The sequence below is a fragment of the Onychomys torridus genome, chromosome 3 (genome assembly GCF_903995425.1).
Source record: "Onychomys torridus chromosome 3, mOncTor1.1, whole genome shotgun sequence".
In the NCBI taxonomy this organism is placed as follows: domain Eukaryota; kingdom Metazoa; phylum Chordata; class Mammalia; order Rodentia; family Cricetidae; genus Onychomys; species Onychomys torridus.
This window is the reverse complement of record NC_050445.1, coordinates 130928124-130947102: the sequence shown is the minus strand read 5'-3', so window position 1 is coordinate 130947102 and position 18979 is coordinate 130928124. Positions and strand designations below refer to the sequence as shown.

Genomic DNA, 18979 nt, shown 5'->3' with positions numbered 1-18979 from the left:
TATAAATTTAAATTGATTAAATTATACATTAAAACTCCAGTTGCATTTGCAAATGCTTAGTGCCCATGTAAACTCTGGTTAGTGTATATTGTATTGTAGATCTTGTACACAAACACCTTCATTGAAGAGGCTATGGAGAAGTGGTAGGTTAAAAGCTCTCTTTGGTCATTCTCAGTTCAAAGCATAAACTCACCAGCTGTTTTTCTACAAGCTTAGGTGATATCATATGATCTCCCAACTTGCTCAGCTACTGTAGTTTTAAGAGTTGGCTACTGCAAAGTTGTCTGGGGTGGAGGGATGAGGCTGCCCTGACAGATATTACCCTGGAATCACTGATACCTTTCCCATCTTATGTCAGTTTGCCCTCTAGTTCATGAGGAAGGTTCCCTAAAGAATACAACAGTGTAGGTTTGAGGCCTCCTGGGCTTTCTCCCATTCAGATTAGCATGTCTATTGTTACTGTTTATTTTTGGCCCATAATTACGCAGTCATATTGGTGAGACTTTGTAAGTGTAGCTTCTCACATTCCAAATAGACACAATCTCACAAAAAATGCTTTGATCCTCTGGATCTTATAATATTTCTACTCCCTCTTCCTCCATGATTCCTGAGGTTTGCATGTAAGAATTTTATTGTAGATGTCCTGGAGCTCATTTTGTTGACAAGGCCAGCCTTGAACTCAAAGATCTGCCCATCTCTGCCTCCAGAGTCTGGGATTTAAGGCATGTGCCACCACACATGGCTCCTTTATACTTTTAATGTAATTTGAAATAGTACCTTTTTGGGAATTTCATGCATGCTGCAATGTATTTAATGGCATTCACCCATGCTCCTCCCTATAATTATTCGCAGATTCACCCCCATACTCTTCACACTTTATTTACTCTTTTTTAACATAACCCACTGAGTCCAGTTTGTCCTACCCATATACACATGGGCAAGGCTTCAGCCTACCAGGGACCAACCTACCAATGGCCAATCCCTAAAGAAATCTCGTTCTTTCTACTCTAAAAGACATCAACTGTATTTAAATAAAAAGACACAAAGCAAGTCTCAAGAACATAGGAAAGCTAAAACAACATTACAATCTCTTTGACTTGAGGAGCTATAATAACAACCAGTCTTATAAAGCATGCCAACTGTACCAGTAGTGGAATGAAAATCATAGCATAACCAAATACTTTCTGATTGTATTGAGGGCAATTCTGTAAGATGAAAACAATACCTGACACAATTATTGGGACCAATAATCTGTAGCTACAAAAGTCATAGACCCTGGTAGGAAATGTAAACGAAGCCTCTTGGATAAGTAGTGAACAAAACTGACAAAGAACACTGTAATAAAGAAAACTTGTGCCCTTAGCAGGAGTCCCCAAACAAGATAATGAAAGAGAGCACATAACTATTAAAAAAAAAACTGGAACTTGGTCAAGAACTGAAAGAATAAATGCATATCCTTCTTATACCTTCATCAATAAATAACAATTTCTTGACAGAACGTTCTTTGCACTCACGGCCACTCTCTTACAATTGATACTTGTTTAAAATAAGGAGAAGGAAAGTGAATTTATGTTTCCATATTCATATATTCATCACTATTTGATGGCCTATAGCCTAGGTATTAGCAATATAAAGGCCAGTTGTAATCATGCCATCACAAATGATGATATTTTCCCATAAAAATATTATGAAAATATAGTCATCCACAGAAGGATTCATCTTATATGAGAGTCTGAAAATGAAAATAAAACAAATTATTGATGAAAACAATTTGTTCAAGGTTTGTCTTATAAGGAAATTTATTTGAAAGAACTTTTGAAGTCACTCATATATGTTAGATCTTCCTAAAGGCAGTAGAAACAGCATGCATGTTTTCCATTCTATTATGTGAGATTTTAATCATTTAATTTGTGTGTGAACTTTCACTGTATCAATTCATTGTACATGGTACATAAGAGCCATACATTATACATTGAACATAAACCTCCATATTCACCTAAATGACATTTTTATGAATTTATTTGTGAAAATGCTTTGGACATTCAAAGCAGTAGGCTTCATTATATTAAAATTGCATTTGGTTAGTTAAGTAGAGTGAAAAACAGTGAGTTCAAGAGTTAAATTATACAGTTTCATATCATCTATTGTTGCAATGCACTAGGAACTCTATGGGCAATGCTTCTGAGATCTTCCCTCAGTCCTGAGGATCGAAAGCTGTGTGTAATTTAGTCAATCCCCTAGGGTTTTAGTTGGGCATCTATAGTTAATTCTTACACTAGATCAAAGAAGTGGTTTGTTAATCCACATTCGCCATCTATTTCAACTAAATATCAAAAAAAAGGAAAGAATTTTAGGAATAGGGAAAATATCCAACATTAGGGATTCACAATTGTGGCAAACACTGCATTGCTAGCTTGGGAGGCAGAGGCAAGGAGATCATTAATTCTATGATAGCCGGTGTCTCATTGTCTCAAGAGAAACAAAAGAAATCAAACAAACAAACAAAAACAAAGCACTTGGGACAAGAAATGTGATACATTTGTTTTCTAATACTTTTAATATTTTAACCATTTGATATGAGTCTTAAGCACAAAAGGGATGATTCATACAATAAATCATTATTAAACATGTATATTTGAAAACATAAAATTTTTATTTTTCACATTTAAAATTGCATGGAGTAGCTCCTTTTTGTTTTAATTAATTTGTACTTTGGGATTAAACTATCCAGTTAGACCAGAGTTACATACTATTCTTTGAAACATCTGGTATCATTGTTGCAATTAAGTAACTGTTCTTCTAAGCCATGTGAAGTTGACAATTTTGTTAAGTTCTATTCAGTTGAAAATGATCAGCATGGGTTTGAGTATCAGTGAATTAACATGTTCTCCTCATTTGGTGAGGGCACACCTCTGAACAACTCTGCTGAGTAGCTCTTACCCACAATCAGAGTCCCTAATGAGCATGCCAAATGAAGAACCAAGGAGAAAACATTCACAGATAACCCTGACCATGAAAAGTGTGGACTGTAGCCGAAATTCTAAATGGTCTTTTTAAATAAGAAATATATCAGGAATCTTAAAAGTACTTGTTAATGAAATCAAACCTGAGGCCAGTTATTGGGGTGAATGCTGGAAGATCAGAGAAGCAGAACAAGCCACAGCTATCTCACCTTGCTAGTTCCTCAGGTGATCCTATTTCCTTAGGCTGGAAGCTTCTGAGTCCTCCTCCACATGAATCTCAGCTGAACTGTGTTGCTCCAAAGCCTGAACGCTTCTCCAGCCAAAAGCTTAACTAACTACATGCTTTTACTTTCATAGTTCCTGGTCCTCACACCTTATATACCTTTCTCTTCCTGCCCCCACTCCCTGGGATTAAAGGTTGGGTTTCTGGGATTAAAGGCATGGGTCACCATGCTTAGCTGTTTCTAAAGTGGCCTTGAACTCAGAGATCCACCTGGCTCTGCTTCCCAAGTGCTGGGATTAAAGGCGTGCACCACCACCACCCAACTTCTGCTATGGCTTACTCTTCCCATTTTCTAGCCACCATTTTTCACTTTGTTCTAGTGGCTGTCTGTTCTCTGACCCCAGATATGTTTATTTGGGGGGACACGCAATATTTCAGGGAACACAATACCCACCACAAAGGAACACAGAGCCAAACAGAGAGTTAAAAGACCAGATATCAGAGCAGTAGCCAAGAGCTAAGATCACCTTATCTTACCACTTGCTGCTGTCCTTCCCCTGAGAGAGACCTTCTTCCTGTGTGCTGTCTTTTTATTGCTTTTCTATTCTGCCTTCTCATTGGCTCTAAACCCAACCACATGACTTCCTCGTTATTTCCTATCTATACAGACCTCCAGGTCTCTATGGTTGGTACTGGGATTAAATGCATGTGTCTCCATGCTGGCTATGTCCTTGAACACACAGAGACTCTGCCTGCCATGTGATTGGATTAAGGGCGTGTGCTACCACTGTCAGACTTCTGCTTAATGGATAAGACCTCTGATCTCCAGGCAACTTTATTAACATACAAATAAAACCACATTTCAGCACAAATAAAATATCACCCTAGCGGATCTAGTTTTGTTGTTGTTGTTGTTGTTTTACCTAGCTAGAGTTCTCTGTGAACTTGGACTCCTTTGCTGTGGCTATATTACACAGTGGCTTATAAGGGAGAGAGATTCTCATTCAAAGTTAACAAGAATTTAACATAATATCATTTTCTTTATAGAGAAAAACTATGAATGGGAGAGTTTTCCTAAAGACTCACTAAAGAGAAAATATGAAGGTGCTCCTGTTCATTCTTTCCTAGTCTTCTAAGTGAGCCTTTCTATTAAGAAGCCTTTCCTACTAGTTGGATATTGAAGCCATGTGACAAGTCTGGAGGTCTGTCCTACATGATTTTCTATTGTAATCAACACTATGACCAAAAACAATGTGGGGAAAAGGAGGTCAGTTTACAGTTGACATCACTGTCCATCATGAAGGGAAATATGGGCAGGAACTCAAGCAGTTCCTGACCCAGGAGGCAGGACTGAAGGAAAAGAGTGATGCTTACTGGGTTAGTCCCCATGGTTTGCTTAGCTTGATATCTTACATCACCCTGGATCCCCTGACAAGTGTTGGCTCTGTTGACATTGGGCTGGGCCTTTTTGCATCCATCATTAATCAAGATGATACCCACAGACTTGTACAGGGGTCAATCAGATAGAGGTATTTTTTTCAACTGAAGTTCCCTCTTCCAAGATGACCCTAGCTTGTATCCAGCTGACAGAAGCAACCAGGACAAACACTTTCATCAGGCTGTAATAACAGTCTATCCTGAACTCTCCATTCCATTTCTGAGGCATAAAACATTCCCTTTACTCTTGTGTTTGCACAGAACTATTAGATTTCTATCAGTGAGAAAGAGATTTTTCTTTTCAAAATTATGTGTATTTGTTGATGTCTTTTCTCTGTATGTAAGCACACATAAATGTGGGTGCCTATATAGGACAGAAGAGTGTGTAGGGTCCCCTGTATCTGGATTTTGCACGATGGTGAACAGCTCAGTAAAGGCACTGGTTACTAAACTCAGACCCTCTGGAAGAACAGCAAGCACTCTTAACTGCTGAACCATCTATCAAGCCCTGGAGAAACCTTTATACTCACAAAATATAGCACTAAAATCAGTTCACTAAGAGAACTGGTGATCTGTCTCAACAAATCAAAGTTTCCTCCATCAATGAAAACAAATTGAGTTTTCTCTGAACCAACATGGTAGATGAGTACTGACTCTTACAAGTTTCTCTTGCCTTCCCCTTGTGTACCATGGAATGAACATATCTTCACTCACACATACAAACAACCTGGTGGATTCAGTACAGGCAGGTCCTGTCCCCTCCTTCCAGGCTGAGCAAAGTGTCCCTGTGTAAGCCCAAGGTTCCAAACAGCCAGCTCATACACTAAGGACAGGTCCGGGTCCCACTGCCTGGGTGCCTCCCAAACAGTTCAAGCTAATCAATTGTCTCACTTATCCAGAGGGCCTGATCTAGCTGTGGGCTCCACAGCCTTTGGTACATAATTCATGTGTTTCCATTAGTTTGGCTATTTGTTCCTGTGCTTTTCCAATCTTGGTCTCAACAATTCACACTCTTACAGTCCCTCCTCTTTCTCGACAATTGGACTTCTGGAGCTCCACCTGGCTGAGGATCTCCGCATCCACTTCCATCAGTTATTGGCTGTTTGGAACCTTGGGCTTACACAGGGACACTTTGCTCAGCCTGGAAGGAAGGGACTGGCCCTGCCTGTACTGAATCTACCAGGTTGAGCTGAATCCCCAGGGGAGTCTTGGCCCTGGAGGAGATGGGAATGGAGGGGAGGGGCTGGGGGAAATGTGGGGGGGGGGGTGGGAGCAGGGGAGGACAGGGGAACCCATGGCTGATATATAAAATTAAAACACAAATATAATAAATAAAAAAGGAAAAAACAAACGCATAATAAATAAATAAATGAGAAAATATAATTTGACTGATGTAACACAATCTTAAAAGTTCTTATTAATATAAACAAACCCAGTGCCAGTTATTGGGGTGAATGCTGGAAGATCAGAGAAGCAGAACAAGCCACAGCCCACTCACCTTGCCAATTCCTCAGCTAATCCTATTTCCTCAGATTGAAAGCCTCTGAGTCCTCCTCACTCGAATGGATCTCACCTGAACTGCTGCTAAAAGCTAAAACCTTAACAGGCTCTAGTTTCAGGTCCTCACGTCTTATATGCCTTTCTGTTTCCTGCCATCACTTCCTGGGATTAAAGGCATGTGTCTTTTCCAAGCAAGACATGAGATCTCAAGTGCTGAGATTAAAGGTGTGTGTCACCATGCCTGGCTATTTCCAGTGTGGCCTTGAACTCAGAGATCCAGAGGGATTTCTGTCTCCGGATTGCTATGATTAAAGGTGTATGCTACCACTTCCTAACCTCCATGTTTAATATAGTGGCTGTTCTGTTCTCTGACCCCAGATAAGTTTATTAAGGTGCACAATATATTGGGGAACACAATCTCACCTCAGGCTGAGGTATAATTGTTGGATGAATGGTTATAGATGTTGAATTCATATGAAACAAATGCATTGAAATTGGCCTGTGAAATATCAATAGCCACAAATACCAGGGACCCATCCCTGCATTCCAAGTTTCCTCAAATCATATTTTCTATGACAATTATATTTTGTTTTGTTTTTCAAGACATGGTTTCTCTGTGTTACAGACCTGGCTGTCCTAGAACAGGCTGGCCTCAAACTCACTGAGATCCATGTACCTCTACCTCCTGACTGCTGGGATTAAAGGCTTGAGCCACCACCACCTGGTGAGAATTATTTTTAATATCCATCACTATAACATTTTCATGATAAACATTTAAGATATTTCATAGTAGTATCTTTCATTTAATTTTGTGCTCCTACAGAGACAAATTCAATAAAATTCAGGAAACACAGTTCCTAAATTCTACATTTATCATTAATAAAAAGAGGCATTTCTCTGTCAAATTGCTGAAAGAGGAGCAAAATCATAAATACTCAGCTCATAGGGAATGATTGTGTACATGTCTTCATTTTCACTTCTTCTAGTGCTTCTGTAATTCAGCACTTATTGGGTGTCTAGTGTCATAGAGAGTGACAGATTTTAGCATGTTCTTTTCCTATTAAACATCACATTTTGTTTTATTATTGTCACCTGGACATAGAAGATACATTATGTGATTTTTACAATCCTGAGAAGCCTGCATGAGTCTTTATCTATACTGTAACTAACCTGGGCCTTTGCATATTGCTCCCTAGGGAGAGCCTACCATTGCTAGTCTGAGATAAAAGCTAAGTTGGCATCCTGTGACCACTGATCAGTCTGCACAGACTTCCTCCTAAAAATGACTTTGCCATTCAGCGCCTGGTGCTGCTGGTATTCTGGATTCCTGGTGAGGACGGGGGAAGTCAGAAAGGAGAATGAATATGGAGCATGACCCCTGGGTGCCACTGCTGATTATATGTATTTTGTCCATTTATAAGAACAGAGGGGGTTCTTACCCTCCAGGATGGGGACTGTGAGGTTTACATCTATTAGAGGGAGGTTTCAGATAGGAGAGAACTTGTTTTACAATGAAGATTATGACACAGATGGAATGGGATGGTATAATTCTTGCCTTGAATCATCTTAGGGCTTTCAATCCACTTGGCTTGCCAATAAGGAAATTTAGTGTATGAAGAGTTGTTTGTAAAAATAAACATCTCACTTGAAATAAATGTCAAAAAAGAATACATAAAGATTGTTCATGAAGTGTGTTCTTAACTTTATTTTAGCTTGAAGCAGTAACATTGTGATGAAACAAACAACAACCTTCCCTGCCTGTCATCCTTGGAGACGAAGCTTCCATCTCTTGCAGGTCTAGTCAGAGCCTCCTTCTAAGAAGTGGAAACACATGTCTGTATGGGTGCCTGCAGAAGCCAGGCCAGTCTCTACAGCTCCTGATGTACATGTTTTCCAACTGATTTTCTGGGGTCCAGACAGGTTCAGTGACAGTGGCTCAGGCAAAGATTTCACACTGAAAATCAGCAGAATGGACCCTGAGGATTTAGGAGTATATCAGTGCTTCCAAGGTTCATACAATCCTTCCCCAGTCATGCAGACCCTAACAAAAACATCTGACAAATATGTTACTTATCTCTGTGAGAGATTACTGCTGAGGAACTCAAGAATATTGCTTGCAGCTCAGGCACTTGGAACATGAGTGCCTGTCTTGGCTCCACCTCAAGGGTCATGCATCTCAGTTCTTTTCAGCTGCAATAACAATAAAATTGCCTCACAAGAATGGTGAACACATGCATTCTCAGCAATGAGGAATGATGGGGTAAAGCTGGGTGAAAACCCATACTGATCCAACAGTCCTTGTCTGTCTTCATGATTCAAAATTATCCCATAAAATAGACAGGAAACTGAGACATTTTCCTTCCTTAAACTGTCTCCTTTACTATATAATTACTTCATTTGTCACATTTTATTCTTTTAACTTAAATTGTTTTATTAATATAAATATTATATATTCTACTTTCCTTTGTTTTTTCTTTGTGTAAAGTATGTTCATTGACTCCCTAAGTTCAGGCTATATTATTCATGAAGTCTCTCTTTTCTAATGAACAAATAATTCTATTTATCTCATCCAATTTTTCTTACTGTTTTGACTTTATGTTTTACTCCAAGTGTATGCACAGTTAATGATGGGTAGGAATATATCCATTCTAGAATTTTCTGGGTGCTTTTTAATATTTTCCTTTCATTGTTCCAAATTATTTTTGTTTTCGTGATTTAAGCTAATGATAGAATTTTATTACTTTAATCTCCTATAGTTTTGTAAGTTTTGTGAATTTAATGCAAGCCTGTTTTCAGCTTTCTTTTGTTTCCAGAGAGTTCTTATTTTTCTTTCATTTCTGAAGTTTATTGCTAAATGCAGCAGGAAACCTTTTGCTGTTGTTTCTTGCTAGAACTTTGGCTATATTACCCAGTTATCTCCCACCTCATATTTTTATTAAGAAATTAGTGTTAGTGTAGTAGGATTTCCTTCAGTGTAACTTATCTCTTCCATGTAACTTAGTTCTTTCTCTCTTTTTCTCTGTCTCTCATCCTTTTTTCCTTTGAACTGATTTTTAGACAGGTGTTTTGCATTGAATTTATTTGAGAGACTTTGATTTCCTGATCTAAGACCTTTATCATGAAGGAGTGTCGGATTTTGTTAAAGGCTTTGAGCTTGTAGGAACTTTGTGTTCAGATAGAACTTTATTAATTATGTTTTCTTATGTTCACCTTTCTCTCCTCTTCCCATAAACCCAACAAAGTAAGTTTCTATCCATTCAGTGGTGTCCTACATACATTTTAAATTTTGTTTTATTTTAATTCATTATACACCTTGGAGATTTAAAAACATAAACAATGATTATTTTATATTTTAATTTTTACTTCCAGTTACCTTCTTCCCTCTAACACTGAAAATCTTATTCTCAACAACTTCCTCCACCAGTAGAGTAAAGATTCCTTTATGAATCAGTGAGTTAATTTTCTTTGCTTGCATGAACATGAGCTGGGTCTTATGTACTGGAACAGAGCAGCTTGTTATGGGCTAATGGCAATAATGGCTACAACACTGAAGAGATCGGCACAGCCTTTCTCAGAAGACATTAACTGTTAACAGTCTGTTAGTGAAGAGTAGGAACTCGTCAGGCTCTTCTCCATTCATGATAAAATGTTGATGGATCCAATCTTGTGCAGGGAACCACAGCAGGGTGTTCATGAGTACAGTGATCATGTCCAGAACTCACTGTTTCACAGAGTTCCTTGTGATCCTTTTGTTGTTAAAATGACGGGGTGATATATACATTCCATTGAGGATAAGTGTGAACACACCATAGTTATTCTTAGCTTATTTTCAAGATTTGTGAGCTTCTACACTAAGTACCACCCACCATATAAAGGAGTTTCTCTGATGAAGGTGATAACAGCACTAATCTATAGGTATAAACATAACAATTAAGAAGACAAATTGATCCAGCTGGGGGCTCTACAGCCTTTGGTTCATAATTCATGTGCTTCCGTTTATTGGGCTATTTGTCCCTGTGCTTTTTGCAATCTTGGATTCAACAATTCACACTCTTACAGTCCCACCTCTTTCTTGACAATTGGACACCTGGAGCTCCACCTGGGGCCTGGCTGAGGATCTCTGCATCCACTTCCATCAGTTATTGGATGAGAGTTCTAGCTCGACTGTTAGGGTGTTTGGCCATCTGATTACCAGACTACGTCTGGATAAGTGAGACAATTGAATAGCTTGAACTATTTGGGAGACATCCAGGCTGTGGGACCAGGACCTGTCCTTAGTGCATGAGCTGGCTGTTTGGAACCTTGGGCTTACACAGGGACATTTTGCTCAGCCTGGAAGGAGGGGACTGGACCTGCCTGTACTGAACCCACCAGGTTGAGCTGAATCCCCAGGGGAGTCTTGGCCCTGGAGAAGATGGAAATGGAGGAGAGGGCCTGGGGGAATGTGGGGGTGGGTGCGGCAGGGGGGAGGATGGGGGAACCCATGGCTGATGTGTAAAGTTAAAACACAAATATAATAATAATAATAATAATAATAATAATAATAATAATAATAAAGAATGTATGCCCTCAGCATCTAAATGCTGTTTGGCAAAGTCAGCATGATAAAACAAACAAACAAACAAACAAAACAGTTGTATGTTATTCCATTATTTGAATGCCATCCTTAACCATGGACTCTGGAGTGGAGTTGCAATACCAGACACTGGATCTCTGCCAGTGAGTGGGTCACAGATCTAACCAGAAAGTTCTAAATTGGCCTTTGATAAGGATCACTGAAGAAGTTAGCATCCTGCCAAGAAGAAGGCCATCATTGCAGGTTATGAAGTACAAGCTGAGTAAGACATTTGATAACTTGTTTCTATATCAGGGCTTTGCTGAGCAATCCAGGACTGAAAAATCTAACCACCCAGGAGGAGACTTACAGTTGAAGCCCATCACCATTTCTCTATGTTCTGCACCCAAAATGTGTAGTGTCTTTATTAATAGCATTTGTGGTCTAATTTTGGTGGGCAAGAAATAAAAAACTGACAATAGCCTGTATTGTTTTGTGGTCTGGAGCCTCTCTCATGATGAAGGTTTTTATACATGAACACTAAGATCTTTGTTTCATAACTTGTGTTTTCTAGAGGATTATCTGCCATGCATTGCACTTCATTGGTATTGATTATCCTTTAAAATACAGTAATAACATATATATTCTCCTGTTTTTGGCTACTCAACATCTTCTTGTTTGCCCTATTTCCTGCCTTATTCTTACTTAAACTTTTTGGCTTGTACTATCCTTGCTATGTTCTTTCACACCACACACATTCTACTGTTTTCTCCCCTTATGTTCTCTTCTCAATCATTCTCTGATATGACCTTTCTAATTCCAACCTTACAGTCTCCAGTTTAATCATTCAAATATGACAGTTCAAAGTTAGAATTCACTTATGAGAATGAGCATGTGGTTTCATAACAACTAGTTGTTCATGGCTGCACATTTTTTTTTTCTTTTTGGTGGGAGTCACCGACTCAGAGTTACTGGGAATTGATTTTTTAGGAACTGGAGTCAGAGGTAGATGACCAATGGGTGCAAAGATGGATGCTGTATTGACTCTTTTTGTGTGTCTACTCAACAAAGCTAGAGTCATCAGAGACAAAGAAGCCTTAGTTGGGGCAATGCCTCCATGAAATCCAGCTATAAAGCATATTCTCAGTTATTGACCAATGGGAGAGGGTCCAGCCCACGGTGGCTGGTGCCATCCTTTGGCTGGTGTTGCTGGGTTTTATAAGAAAGCAGGATGAGAAAGCAAAAAAAAAAATTAAAAAAAAAAAACAATAAAAAAAAAGCAAGCCAGTAAGTAGCCTCCCACCATCGCCTCTGCATCAGCTCTTGCTACTAGGATCATGTACTGTTTGAGTTCTTGTCCTGGCTTCCTTTAGTGATGAACAAAAGTTGAAGTATAAGCCAAGTAAACCCTTTTACTCCCTAAACTTGCTTATTTGTCATTTATTTTTGCCACAATAGAAACCTGAGCTAATACAGGTATCTAGCATAAAATTGGTTCTGAGACTCTACCACTGCTCATCCATGATCTGGGTCATCTGTTGGCTGAAGCCTGGATCATTTTTAGATTTTCCTGTTGTAACATTTCCTATGCAGTAGCTCCCTTCTTAGAAGGGTCTAAATGTAGTATTGCCACTCCTCATTTCTCTAACATTTAATTTCACCTGGCCCTTCACAATTCATTAGGGATCACACCATTCTGATTATCTGCAGACATTTGTCATGTTTCAGTCACCACCCCCACAACTCTCTCTTTCTCTGTATTTCACTGTCTCCTTGAGATGCTATTGTTGGTGGTGTTTACTTAATTCATGTTCAACATCTCATTTCGTTGTTTTGGTAGTGTGAATCCTGTGAAGTCTTAATTATGTGAAGCTAGAATCATGAATACTGAGTTGAGTTTAAATTAAAGGAAATTGCTTCTATGGAAACTTGAAACCTTATTGTTATTAATTTCAAAAAGTTATTATTTTCATTTAGGTTTACCATCTGGAATGTTATTATGTACTAGGAAACAGGTGTATTAATTTATCTGATGGTATTAATCTTTCCTCATTTACTTCCTTGAAGTTGTGGAATTTTGGAACAATCTTGCTGTCATTGGAAGGTTACATGCACTGTCACAATTAGTCTGATTTTCATTTTTTCTTCTTTGGAAATGTTGTTTCCAAAAGTCAAAAATTCTCTCAGCTTAAATCTTCTTTGCAACAAGAGAAACCCATTAAACAATTTTTTATGGAATGCATACCTCTCAGCCCTTGTCTTTTTCATGGAACCCATGAAAGTGAAATGTTTGTAATTTAGATGCTACTGGTGGAGGAGAAAGGTCTTACAGTTGTATTTAGCAAGTTGAGCCTTAAGGCAACTCTAATTATGATTAGACAATGATGGACTTCAACCATTATGTAAGAAATGCAACTGTGGTCCAAGAGGAGCAGTCTCCATCCCTAGCTGACAAGAAAACTTGAGAGCATCATTCATACGATAGTGTGGAAACCAGGAAAATACAGGATTTGAGGGGACATGGATTCTTCTCCGAGGCTTCAGAAAACTTCAGAAGCCAGGAATCCCTGTGGCAGGTTTGGGTTCCCTGTGATGAAGCCCCATCATAAAGATGTAAAAATGAAGCGTGGTTTGCAACAGAGACCTCAAGATGTTGGACCTAGACCGAGGATATAGTGTCTGAAAGGCAGGGCCAACATACAGGGAACAGAGCCAACACAGGTGAAGGAACTTCAAACACATTAATTGCTGCACCCCAGTGGTGAAACCTCTAAGCATTTTGGAGGCTTTACTCTTCATGTCTAGTCCACCCTCTTAGTAAGATTTCTTAACGCTGACTTCATAAAAATGTCCCAAGAAAAAACGCTGCCCACTCTTGTGGCTCAGCTCCAATCTACTCTGTGAAGAAAGATCCTGAAACCTCAAAGCTCAGCCATATTCTCTTTTCTCCTGAGTTCTGTCTGTATTTTTCCAGATAATTTGTGTAATTACAGTGGGATAAAAATGGCTGTCCATGCTCTTAACTGCTGAGCCATCATTTCAGTCCCTTTTTAATGGCTTTACTTAGAGTTTTTTAGATTGGTCTTATAATTGAACTACTTCATTGCTTTTATTTTTTGCAACATGCGTTACAATGCTTTAAATATTATTCATTTTTTTGTAGCTGAAGTTTCCCTGGTCCTGCTTGGCCCACAGTCAGGACAAATCTCCCCAACTTCCGTCCTCCAGTAAACACACAGAGACTTACATTAGTTATAAACTGTATGGCCATGGCAGGGAGCTTGCTATCTGTTCTTATATCTTAAATTAACACATTTCTATAAATCTATACCTTAACATGTGGCTTGTGGCTCAAGGTGCTTTACATCCTGCTTCTCATGGTGGTGGCGACTGGCAGCATCTCCCTGACTCAGCCTTCCTGTTCCCAGAATTCTCTTTTCTGCCTGTCCTGTCTGGCTACTGGCCAATCGGCATTTTATTTATCAATCAATCAAAGTAACACATTCATAGCATCTACACCACTTTTTATTGATGTAATTTGTTCTTTGACAATTTTATACATGCATATATTGCATGGTTATTGCTCACTTATACCATGTCTTTTCTCTCCACCCCACAAGTCCATTTTCAATATTCATATCTTTTGTTTATTTGTTTTATTTTGTGACCACAGAGTTTAACTAGGATGTCTCTTTGATTTTGAGTTTAGTTTGTAATTATCTGTTTGAGATTAGTGGGCTTACTGTTGAATACACAACTAAAGACAATGACTTTCCCTCTCTAAGAATATTTCAGTAGCCAGTAATTCATCCTGAGCTCACCTAGTGAAATATTCTCTTCACAGTATTCTATCATAAACTGTCTGTTGTCACTCTCTCATGTAACCAACAGTGTGATGTTCTTTCCTATGCTCCACTGCTTATGCATTATCCTGGCTGCCTGCCTTCCCAAGTACATGGTTACTTGAAATTGCTTCTGAACTTTCTTGGATGGAATGTTCAATATTCAGCCTTTAGGAGTTGATTTCAGGACCCTAGATTTCTCCAGTTCATGTGACTCTGTCTCCCAATTTCGCATTCCCATATAACCATTAGATTATGCTTTCTCTTTTGTCTTCTCCCTTGACCCTTTCTCTTGTCTCTGTCTCTTGGTTTCCTTTGTACACACTCTCTTTGTATTTCTCTCTTGTTACCTCCACCCCATGACCTGGTTCAGTCTGCTGGCTTTGTTTAGTCTACTACTTTCTCTCCTTGTTCTGGACATTCCAGATGACTCTGGATGTATTTTCCATTAATCCACAATAAAAAATATTCTCCACAACCATTAAAAAACATTGCTTTCATGGAAACTGTTCAGCAGGTGCTGCAGGTGGTATGGAGTAGCTCTCTTCTCCCACACAATGTGCCCAGACAAGGCCAGAAAGTCACTAGCCATAACATCAGCTCTGTGGAGGTGGGGAATGTTTTTCACAGAGCCTGGGGCAAGACCCTGAATTCATTTTCCTCAGAAAAGGAAGAGGAATGGAAAGACCCATTCTACCTCATCCAAGGTGAGAATACCCAGTGGCCTGGTACACTGGGGATTGTGACAATGGCAGTGATGAGTGGGAGCAGGAGAACTATCTCACAGAGCAAGCTTTTGAGGCCATGAGCAAGCTGAACCACAAACCCAAATTCTTTGTTCACTGTGGTGACCACCTCCACAACATGCCAAGAACTCCCTGACAGAAAGTACAGACTAAGGACCTGCAGCAAGTACTAAAGGCTATATACCAAGACATTGCATTGGTGCTGGTCAGTTATAACCATGACTTGGGCAATGTTCCACTGCCAGACCATGGAGGAGTTCTGCCAGATGGGCAGAGATAACTACTTCAGCTTCTGGGTGGGGGCTTCATGTTTCTGGTGCTCAGTTCCTAGTTCTTCTATGATGCCTCCAAGTGCCCTGCACTGAACTGCACTAAACTGGCTGAGTGAAAAATATCCTTTAAAAATAGAGGACAACACTTATGTGAGGATGACAATTTAGTGATGACACTCAGTATCTAGGCCCTTCTCTACAGATCATTAAACTATATTTATCAAAGGGTATTTTCACACTTTGTTACTTTACCATATATCTATGAATGTATGTATATACTGACCTCCCTTTGTTGCCATTATGCATCTAACTTTCAGTCAAAGTTGTATTTCTGTCCATCAGTTGTCCTGATGATTTATTAAATAAAACTGCAGAGAAGAAAAAGACAACACTTTGGCCTCAACTTATATTTCTTGCAGTTTCCAAAGAATTAAATCTCCAGCCATCCATCTTATATTCAAAATTAGACAGAAAAATATTTCATAGGTGCAAAACAAAACAAAGCAAAGCAAAGCAAAACAAAACAAAATAAAACAAAACCATTCTATTTAAAGGACACTGGACTAATTATATCCTGTAATCCCCATGGGAAACACTTTCAAAGCAGCAAGTGTGTGTCTCCCAGGTCTGGTGAAGGGTCCCTATAGACTGTGACTTCCTGTGAGCAAACCTGCAGCTGTTCCTAGGCCTGAAAGAGTTTGCTGATTTGCATGTGCCCAGTGCACATCCCCCTTAACTGATAGATTCTTAGCTGGCTGCTGACAGTCCCTGCTGTAGTCAGTGACAGTTCAGGACCCAGCATAGCCATGAAGGATTCTGCTCAGGCCCTGGCAATTTGTCTACTTTGGCTCTCAGGTAAGTTGCACAGGACAGAAAATTTATTCAGCACAGAGTAGCCATCATTATCCTTCTAATAGGGGAATTCCTTCCATAACATTGTTAATTGTATTATTTTTTGTTTGTTTGTTGTTCTACTGTCAGGTGCCAGATGTGACATTCAAGTGACACAATCTCCATCCTTCCTGTCAGCATCTCTAGGAGACACAGTCACCATAACTTGCCAAGCAAGTCAGAGCATTAGCGATAACCTAAACTGGTACCAGCAGAAATCAGGAAAAGCTCCTACACTTTTGATCTATTATGCAACTAGATTGCAATCTGGAGTCCCTTCAAGGTTCAGTGGCCAATACTCTGGGAACAATTTCAATCTAACCATCAGCAGCCTGGAGCCTGAAGATGTTGGAACTTATTTTTGTCTACAGCATTACAGAGCTCCTCCCACAGTGATACAAGCCATGACATAAACCACGGAGGGAAGTAGAAGTTGGAAGTTGTGCTGCTCCTTGTTTGTTTATGTGCTTGGACTGCTTGCATGTCAAGAAAGAGTTTTGCTTGAAAGAGCCCAGATATCTGCATAGTAATCCTTCTCTCTGTGGTCCTCTGCCAGTATCCAGTGTGCACCTAACACAATAGAGGCAAAAACAAAACAAACAAACAAACAAACAAAACCCCCTGCCTAACCATGTGGTCCTTGGATATATCTGGGAAGTTCAAAGAGATACTGCTAATGCTTCACTCTGCATGTGACATAACACAGGAGAGGCTCAACACTTGCCTCATATGGTTTACCACAGGTTCTGATGGATGGGAAAATCCTTTCGTTTGATTTCATATTTCAGCAAGGATCTTTATTGAGCAACTCTACAGGAAATCAGAGAAAGTAAAGACTCACAGACAACATACTTCCAGAAGTATTCTGAGGTAATTTCCAGAGACTTGCCCATATGTTATCTTCAATTAAATCTCAATCATTTTATTTTACCAATAAAGACTCAGGAGCCAGATGCTTGGGTGATAACCTGATAGTTGACAGAAGCAGAGAAAGCACCCAGCTGCTTTTTCCTCTGCTGCCATCCCATAAAAAGCTTTCTCCTATGCCAGTTCAAACAAAAATCCTCCAACTGACAGGGTGTCCCTCCTATCTACTGCCTGTGCATCTCCCTCTCTTTCTATGTGTATATGTATATTCTGACTCCCTCTTACATGCTATTCTTTTTTTTTCCTGTCAATTGGTTCCTTGCTCCTCCTCTTAATTGAGTTTATATAATCCTGTTTACAATTATCAGCTGTATGCTTTTGGACTAAATGTGTGTGCTACGGCTGAACCACACCAGAAATAGAAGCAGTTTTTTTCCAGTAAATAACGCAATCTCAGAATTCACAGTGTGATCAAATGTTCTGTAACATAGATAGGTCAATCTGATGGAATCAAGTCCATTGTCCAGGCTCTTTTCTTCCAGATAAGCCCAGCTTGTGTTAAGTTGATGAATTAACCAGCATATGACTATACCATATAATACATGGATACAAAATCCTAAAGTATAAAGATAGAGGAAAGACATGTATAGCTAGAGTTTTCCTGTGTCCCAGCCTGCCGATGGTCAGGACAAATCTTTCTCACCTGCCAGTCCCACAGCTGCTTGGACCCAAGTAAACACACAGAGGCTTATATTATTTATGATCTGTATGGCCATTTGTCCAAGCTTATTAATTACTAGCTCTTACACTTAAATTAACCCATAATTCTTATTTATAATTAGCTACGTGGCTTGGTACCTTTTGCCAGTTCTGCCTTCATTCATATCTTGCTTCTCATGGGGGCAGCTGGCAGTGTCTCCCTACTCAGTCCTACAGCAGACATGTGTTGTAAACAGAATAGAATAATCAATACTATTAAAATGTATGTATTATCCAAAATTATTTACAAATTAATTACAATTTCTTTCAAAATAATAATGATACTATTTACAAGACTTGTTAAAACAGCCTAAAATCATACACAATTACAAAACACTCTAAATGTATAAAGTAATTTTGAAGTACAAACAGCAAACCAGGAGACCTACTTTACCATACCTGTAAACATACTGCAAAGGTGTAGTAAGTCAGTATTGTACTGACATAAAACAAACACAGACTAATGGAGTAGATTGAACAGGCCAGAAGTAGGCTGTCAATTTTTTTTTCAATTAAGGCCCTAAGAACTCACTGTTGGGGAATGGTCAATCTTTTAAAAATGAATTAAGTTTAAATATTTATTATCTTTTAGATTTTGAGCATATGTCTCTCTGTGTGTAAGAACTCAGGTGTGAAAGTACCCACAGATGCCAGAAGAGGGCACTGAATCCATTGTAGCTCTTTTTACTGGTAGGTGTGAGCCACCAAATGTGGGCTCTGCAAAATAAAAATAGGTGTCTTCTGGATAAACAACAAGCACTTTTTTTTTTTCCATAGCTGAGGACCAATCCCAGGGCCTTGCGCTTGCTAGGCAAGCGCTCTACCACTGAGCTAAATCCCCAGCCCCAGCAACAAGCACTTTTAACCACTGAGCCATCTCTCCAGCTCATATGCATTCACGTAAGATTATATTAACTTACTGTG

General features: G+C 39.3%; 1 pseudogene; it reads left to right on the top strand.

The window, feature by feature from the left end:
* Window positions 1-15019: 15019 nt before the first annotated feature.
* Window positions 15020-15654, top strand: LOC118580246 (annotated as a pseudogene).
* The last annotated feature ends 3325 nt before the right edge of the window (window positions 15655-18979 follow it).